The 7,846-nt window shown below is 34.6% G+C and overlaps 1 protein-coding gene across 1 annotated transcript in view; it reads right to left on the bottom strand.

The window, feature by feature from the left end:
* Positions 1-985: 985 nt before the first annotated feature.
* The window catches only part of zgc:162592 (uncharacterized protein LOC561993 homolog), a 41,859-nt gene continuing 34,998 nt past the window's right edge, over positions 986-7,846 (bottom strand). Inside the window, exon 4 of the transcript XR_008602500.1 lies at positions 986-3,577. The gene's annotated coding sequence lies outside the window, so the exon portion shown is untranslated. The remainder of the gene's footprint in view (positions 3,578-7,846) is intronic.

Genomic DNA, 7,846 nt, shown 5'->3' with positions numbered 1-7,846 from the left:
ACATTTTTGTTCAAACTTTCTATAATAAATAATTGGATTTTTTGCCAACTACAACTGTTTATGTTGCTTCCCTTCCCCCCCAAGCCGGGGTTGTAACACCCACAAACCCCTCTCGAAGCCTCCAGTTTTCTAGTATTGGCCTTTTAATTATTACCAGATTAATAATATTAATGGCCTTCTGTAAATTTTTTTATTACCTAAAATTCTTCAGATTTGCTCCACTTGGTGTTTATTTGACTTGTAATGCTTTCTTATTTGTGCGTATTGACTCGATACAATTGCTTTGTTAGTATTATTGTTAATAATAATAATGTTTAAAAACGATTATTAATTGCTAATAATAATGTTGTTGTTGATGATGATTTATCGCTTCACTTTATATTATTGTCCTTTTTTGTTATTTTGAATTTAGACTTATCCTCTCTCAGGTGTTTCCTCGCTGCACGTAGTGATGGTCCTCTGATACCCGAGGCTTCAACACATGCGCTGTAGCTCATGAAGCAAACGTATCGAGCCACTGTGCCGAGGCGTGGTTTGGTCACGTGGCTTGTGACGTTTGAATCACTTCAGTGACGTTTGAAGCACTCAACTGCTTCGAATCACCTGATTGGTTCGGTTTGTTATGTGAATCACTCAGCGGGATCGAGTGTTCCGGGATAGGAGATCCCTATTTAGTGTCGTTCATTTGAATTGTTTTTCGCAGAATAGATTGTTTTTTTTGCTGTTGTTTTTGCTTTGAGAGTTAGTAGTATGTCAGATTTCGTATTTCGTAGAGAATAGATAGATAGATAGATAGATTTTATATATATATATATATATATATATATATATATATAATATATATATGACACAACACCTGGCACAGAACCTTGTCAGGTGCTTAGCTGACAGACTACAAACCAAAGAAAAGAACAGTTCACTGACTGTTGCTACACTTGTGGCTCTGCAGTTCAAAACTTTTGGATTCACCAATCAGAGTGGCAGCCAGTGTGAAAGAACGTTTAATAACAGAATGCACAACAATTAACATAAAGAATACCAAGCAGCAGTCATCTACGTCACAAGCACCACCACAGCCTCGTCCTCCACCACCAGCAGCACCTTCCACAGGTATTCTTTTTCTCTTCTGAATAGGGAATGACTGACATTTCTGGTGATGATGATGATGATCTTCAATATTTTTCAGTTCAACTGTGGAGCCTATTAGACGAAGACGCAAGTAGAGCCTGGCAAATGCAAAGCGCCACAGCGAATGCAATTGTAGAAAGAACGGCAGACCCACTGGCTTACTGGGCAACCCACAAAACCGTTTACCCAAACTTGTACAATGGAGCCAAACATTTCCTGTGTACCTCAGCCTCATCTGTGCCGTGTGAACAGGTTTTTTTTTTTCTAAGGCTGGGGAGATAGTGAGTAAAAGAAGGAAGTGCTTGAGTCCCAACCAATGTTCCCTGTAATTTTTCCTGAGTCTGAGCAAACACACAAACTCCCTGAGCGTCCCTTGGACCACTGTGAGCAACATCAGACGTGTGCACTGTGGTCACACCAGCATCACATCCATTCAAGTTACATGGTTCATTAAAAGAATCAAATTACAGCATTTACATTTCTGTTAAAACACTTTGTCAACAGGAGCCAGTTGAAGGCTGCAGTGATTTTAGTGACACTACAATGTATAAGAGTGAAGTTATTGAATATTTGTCTCTCTTTACTGTTGCAGTGGTTTTGCAAATTGCAGACGGACCCTGTTCACTCCATAGACACCAATGTTATTCCTGTAGCTTGAAAGACAGCTACTTTTGATAAAACTGGGCTTGTAGCACATTGTCTGCCTTGCAACAATGGGAAAGAGGCACCGTTTATGTTTTGACAACCTATATCTAACGAGTTATTGATGCTGGAAGTCCAAATCTGTGAATATCTTTCCAACTTTACTGAACTTGGGGCCACTACCACCTAAGGAGTGATATATTTAATTTTGAAAAAAGCATTTAGCCATACTTAAAGCTTTAAGTGCTTTATTAACACGGAACTAAAAATTTTGTATTGTTTTATTATCACAGGTTCTGTCTGAAAAGAGGTGGCATCATTTTAAACAGTGAAATCAAACGAACAAAATGTAATGACCAACCAGTGAGTAATACTGGATTCTGCAAAAACATAAACAACTTTTTAAAAAAAAATCTAAATCTTATCTTAACACAGTTAATGTATTAACTTATTTTTGTGTGTATGCATGTATTTATTGATTTATTTAGTACTGTTAACATATCAGAGTTCTGAGTGAGTTTTTCTTAAGATAGGCAAAGGCCACTTATTGTTTACATATAGGCTATTAAATGTTTATTTAAAAACTAAAAAGCATTAAAAAAAACAACTTAGGCATTTATTGAGTCACTAAAATACTGTAGAGTACAGACCACATCAGCATGATTATAAGCATCCTCTGGTAAATTAACAACCAGATACTGATGTCTCTCACCATATGGACTTCAGGAGATGACTGGGGGATGATAAACTGTGACCTACTGGTTGGGTTCTCTCTGTTCTCATGTTTCTTACATGTTTGTCCCCTGACAGCCGGGTCCTAATGTTTTTTGAGCAACACACCATACTATGACGTTTTTACAATGATGGTTCTACTATGAAACCAGTTTGACATGTTCAGGTGTTCTTTGTGTGAAAACTCATAGATTTCAGGGATCAGAAGGTGGTTTTCAACTTTCTTTGTTAACTTTCTGCTTCAACTTTAAATTAAATTTCCTTCACTAACCCAGCCCTCTGGACTCCAAGTAAGCTGTGTTCCTATTGGCTGTCCAGGTGGCTGCTAGGTGTTATTAGGAACACCTGAGTAGCTCAGTGTCTTCCTGCTTTATTTAGCTGCAGACAAACATTTCCTCTGCTTCTCCACCACTGAACTGGGTTTGGCTTCATTGCTTTAGTCTGTTCTTTAGGCGTTGGCTTGCAGCTTCCAGCAGTAAAACGTCTTTAATGTGTTTCTTGGTGTGTTTTAGGGCTTTGTACTGGATAGTTGTCTTGGTAAATGTGGTTCTTTAGCCACAGTTAGCACATGGTGCAATGTGTGCAGTGATTAGTGGATTTGGTGCAGCTGAGTTGTGTCTTTATCTTGGCTGTAGTGAGTCTTCAGAGGTTTTTGGTCAGACACATTCTGTATTCTTGTTTGAGAACCAGCGTTGGTTGTCCAGAAGGTAAGAGTTCCTGTCCTGGTTCTCTGTTCTCAGAGGTTCTCTGGTAGGCTGCAGGAGACTTTAGTGTTTGTGTTGTGCTAGTTGGTTTTTGTACAGTTTCATTTGGACGACTATCTTGAGGCCCCTCCATGTGGTTTAGTGAGGTTTTCTGCAACAGTTCTACAAAGCAACCTGCAGCAGAAGAGACTTTGAGAGTTTTTAGGAAGTTCTGGAGACCAGACTTTAGAGCAGCAGAAACATTTGTCAGCAGTTTGAGCAGGAGAAGGTGAGCTTCAGAGTAGAAATGAGACGGAAACCTTCTTGACCCGTGTGGTGAGGTCCTGTACCAAGAGTTTGAGCAGGTTGTGAAGAGTCTGTAGTTCTTTGGTCTGAAAGCACAAGAAGAGTTGACTCATTAAAGGAGAAAACAGGAGATATTGTTGGTTCTTCTGTCGCTCTGCAGTTTCCTTAGACTGAATATCAAGTTTATATTTTAAATGATTTCCCATGTGAGCCCAAGAAGACTTCAATAAACTCCCTCCATCCCCTGAACACAACATATTTTATTACCATGTTAAATGTTTTTTTGTTTGTTTGTTTTTTTTTTTAATGTTTTTGAGTTTTAATCATAGTTTTTTTCTCTTTGCTTGTTTAGTTTTGCCATCTGTGTAAAAGGTGCTAAACAAATAAAGTTGAATTGATAAACTGAATAATTGACTAACTCATGATTGTGACAGAAGTATTTTCATTGTGATTTAAGGGTTTATTTCATTTTTAAGGTTGGGGTTAAAATCTTGACAGAAAAAGAAGATTAAAGAAATAAACTACATAACAAAAAGCAATTAAATCAAACAAAAAAAATTAATACAATACAACTTTTAAAAAGTTTTATTGTTAAAAAATTTAAGAAATTTAAGATGTAATTTTCTAATTAAACATTTAATTTTTTAATTAAATGTTTTGTCTTTTTAAAGGTTTAATAATCTAATTAAATGTTTTGCATTTTTTTAAATGTTTAATATTCTTGTTTAATTTTATTTTTTAAATGTTTAATTATGGAAAATATTTTATCTGTAATTTTTAATATTTGTATTTTTAAAATTTTGTTTAATTTCATAATGACATGTATTGTATGTTGTTGAATTATCTAATTCAATATTTTGTCTATTTAATAGAGTTAAACATTAAATACAATTAAATTATATGTACATATACCACCTTTTAATGTTTAGTTTTCTTTTTAAATGCTTCATTGTATTTTCTGTTTAATTCCTATTTGAAGTTTTATTGTCTTTATGATGTAATTTTCTAATTAAACATTTAATTTTTTAATTAAATGTTTTTTCTTTTTAAGGGTTTAATAATCTGATTAAATGTTTTGCATTTTTAAAGATGTTTAACATTCTTCTTGTTTAATTGTATTTTTTAAATGTTTAATGATGGAAAATACTTTATCTGTAATTTCTAATATTTGTATTTGAAAAATTGTGTTTAATTTCATAATGACATGTATTGTATCGTGTTGAATTATCTCATTCCATATTTTTGTCTGTTTAATAGAGTTAAACATTAAATTACATTAAATTATATTAAACAGACAAAATATGGAATGAGATAATTCAACACGATACAATACATGTCATTATGAAATTAAACACAATTTTTCAAATACAAATATTAGAAATTACAGATAAAGTATTTTCCATCATTAAACATTTAAAAAATACAATTAAACAAGAAGAATGTTAAACATCTTTAAAAATGCAAAACATTTAATCAGATTATTAAACCCTTAAAAAGACAAAACATGGGTACCCATATAGCTCAATGGGTTAAGCAGGTGATCCATGTGCAGAGGCTGGTCTCTGACGCAGCGTCCCTGGTTCGAGTCCCGCTAGTGGCCTTTTGCTGCAAGTCTTCCCCTGTTTCCTGTCTGTCTCTCACTACACCTATCCAATAAAAAAACAAAACATTTAATTAAAAAATTAAATGTTTAATTAGAAAATTATATCTTAAAGACAATAAAAGTTCAAATAGGAATTACACTGAAAATACAATGAAGGATTTAAAAAGAAAATTAAACATTAAAAGGTGGTAAAACATTTAAAAAGAAAAACCTTAAAGATTTAATCGAAACATTAACAGACTGTCTGAAGGTTCAAACTAACAGAGAACTACTCAAGAACTTTTAAGATTTCAGTCCTCAGACTGTGTGAAGGTTCAAACTAACAGAGAACTACTCAGGAACTTAGAAGATATCAGTCCTTGGACTGTCTGGAAGTTCAATCTAACAGAGAACTACTGTGGGACTTAGAAAATTTCAGCCCTCAGACTGTGTGAAAGCTCAGGTCCTGAGGACTCGGGAGGTCTGGGGGCTTTGAAAGTCTTGGAACTGAGGGTTCAACCCTCCAGCACAAAGGCTAAAGTCCAACCTCCTAAGAAAAACGATCGAGTCGAGACTCAAGTTAAAAAAAACTCGAAAATGGCAAAAAAATAGATGATAAATGCGCAAAAAAAAAAAAAAGTATTGCGCACAGCTTAGAGGGAACAGTGGTCCCAAAACTGTTGATAAATTATTTCTCAATAAAACCTCATAACCAGTTACATAAGCACACCCTCTTTACTGACCTCTTTACCAATAAACCCTCAGACATACTTTGCCAAAATCCATAATAATCCATAAAATCTTTATTTGCACCAGCCCCATGTGAAAATGACATCAGTCTGTATTTGTAGAGCATCTCATGAATGTAGCAGCACCGTTTAAATGTTTCATAACACAGAATATAAGCAAAGAGTATATAGGGATACAGACAAACATGAGAAATAAGAAACGTGCTCTTCAATAGTTATTGTCATTATTATTACTAGTAATATTATTTTGGTGCCCACTACAACCCATACAATCATCTAGTGTAGTCAAACAGGAATGTGTGCATGGCGAATCAAATCCAAAACAATCCATGAACCAACGACCACGTCTTGATTGCACTTCATATTATTGACCACTAGATGTCCTACTCGAGCACTGTGTGTCATTGAGGCCTCGAGTAATGAACCATGTTTTGAATGAAGTGTCGAAGCTTCAACAAAGCCTCGATCAGCCATCACTAGCTGCACGTACCTAGTTAGTTAGCTAGCTAGGTTGCTAGTTAGTTAGTTATCCACTTATTAAATTACCAAGTTACCTTAGTTTCTCAGTCCCTGTTTTTATTGACTCTTAGGGTTTTGAGGTGAAGTGGGAGGATATTGTTTTTAATGTTTTTTTCTAATCCCTTTGTCCTTTGTATTCCATTTGTCATAAAAGTCCTATATAAATAAAATGTGAGTGATTGATTGATTAAATTTGTAATCTTGTGTGGGGCATTGTCTTTAAAATGTTAAATATGTCAAATGTATGTGTCTTTCAGAAGTTTACACTCAAGGAATGTGTTTCAATTAAAGCTTTGTTTTGTGTTATTTGAAAAAGCAATTACTTTTAAAATAATCAGTTAATCTCACTCAAAGGTCATTGTTTTTCTGTTTGTTTTTTACTCAACAATTGTCATCTGAAGCAGTGATATTTAAATTGATGTTTTCTCTGGCCTTTATTTTTGAATGTTGCACTGAATTATCAGCTGCTCTTTGACACAGTAGTTTATCTGTCATGTGAGAGGCTCATTTACATTCAGATTTTATCATCATGTACAGAGGGATTCATGCTGTTGGAGTGAGGGTGGATCTTGTGACAGTGTTTGAACCTACTGGAGCAAACAATGATTGTACTGCGGTTGCATGAGTATAGATATTTTTTCTGGTGGATTAGCTGAACAAAAACCTATGATGCTTACAAAAAGTAGAATTTTCTCTTAGTGGGTTACATGTGTCCTAAACACACGGAATATGGCTGCAAATGATGACGTAAAGACTTTACATGTGAAGAATATGAAACCATTGTCATCATCTGGTTGCTATGCTGCCCTATCAGTAGAATGCATATGCTGCAAGGGCCTTATCAGCACAGAGAGAGGCACATCAAGACATCTGTCCTGTGACGCAACAAGCAGCAAAAACCTGCATTACAGGTTGTTTCCATATGTAATAATGTCAAATCATCAAACGACACTACTTATTTTCAATAAACTAATTAAAATGTTATGTAGTGTATCCATTCAATTAGAAGCCCAAAAGCTAAGTATTCAACCCTGTCAGCCTACAGCCAAGGCACTTTTTTGTTTTTGTTTTACAGGTTGACAGTCATACTCTATGAGAAGCTCGAGTTTCTGTTTAACTATCAAAACACAAGAGTTAATTTTTCTATGTATAGATAACTGATCACTTCTACAGTGTATGCAATAGATGAAAATTTCCAAGGTTTGAGAGATGCATTTGTTCACTCATTAATTCACTGTTCCAGTGTGTGTCATATATATAAAATACATTTACATGTAATAATATCAATATCATAAAATATATACTTTCCACTGCAACCACTTATTGTGAGTTACAAATACTTGACATTTAGACAGTGCATGTATGTATGTATGGATTTATTTATTTTGATCCCGGAAATTGCTTGCTTAGGTCTGCAGGTGAAAATCGGGGAAATTATTACAATGTTTAGAAATAATGCAACAAAAAAAAGAAAAGAACACGTTACATAGATAAAATGCAACACA

The sequence above is a fragment of the Amphiprion ocellaris genome, chromosome 1, assembly GCF_022539595.1.
Source record: "Amphiprion ocellaris isolate individual 3 ecotype Okinawa chromosome 1, ASM2253959v1, whole genome shotgun sequence".
Taxonomy (NCBI): Eukaryota; Metazoa; Chordata; class Actinopteri; family Pomacentridae; genus Amphiprion; species Amphiprion ocellaris.
The sequence above is the reverse complement of the archived record's forward strand: the minus strand, read 5'-3'. Positions and strand labels throughout refer to the sequence as shown.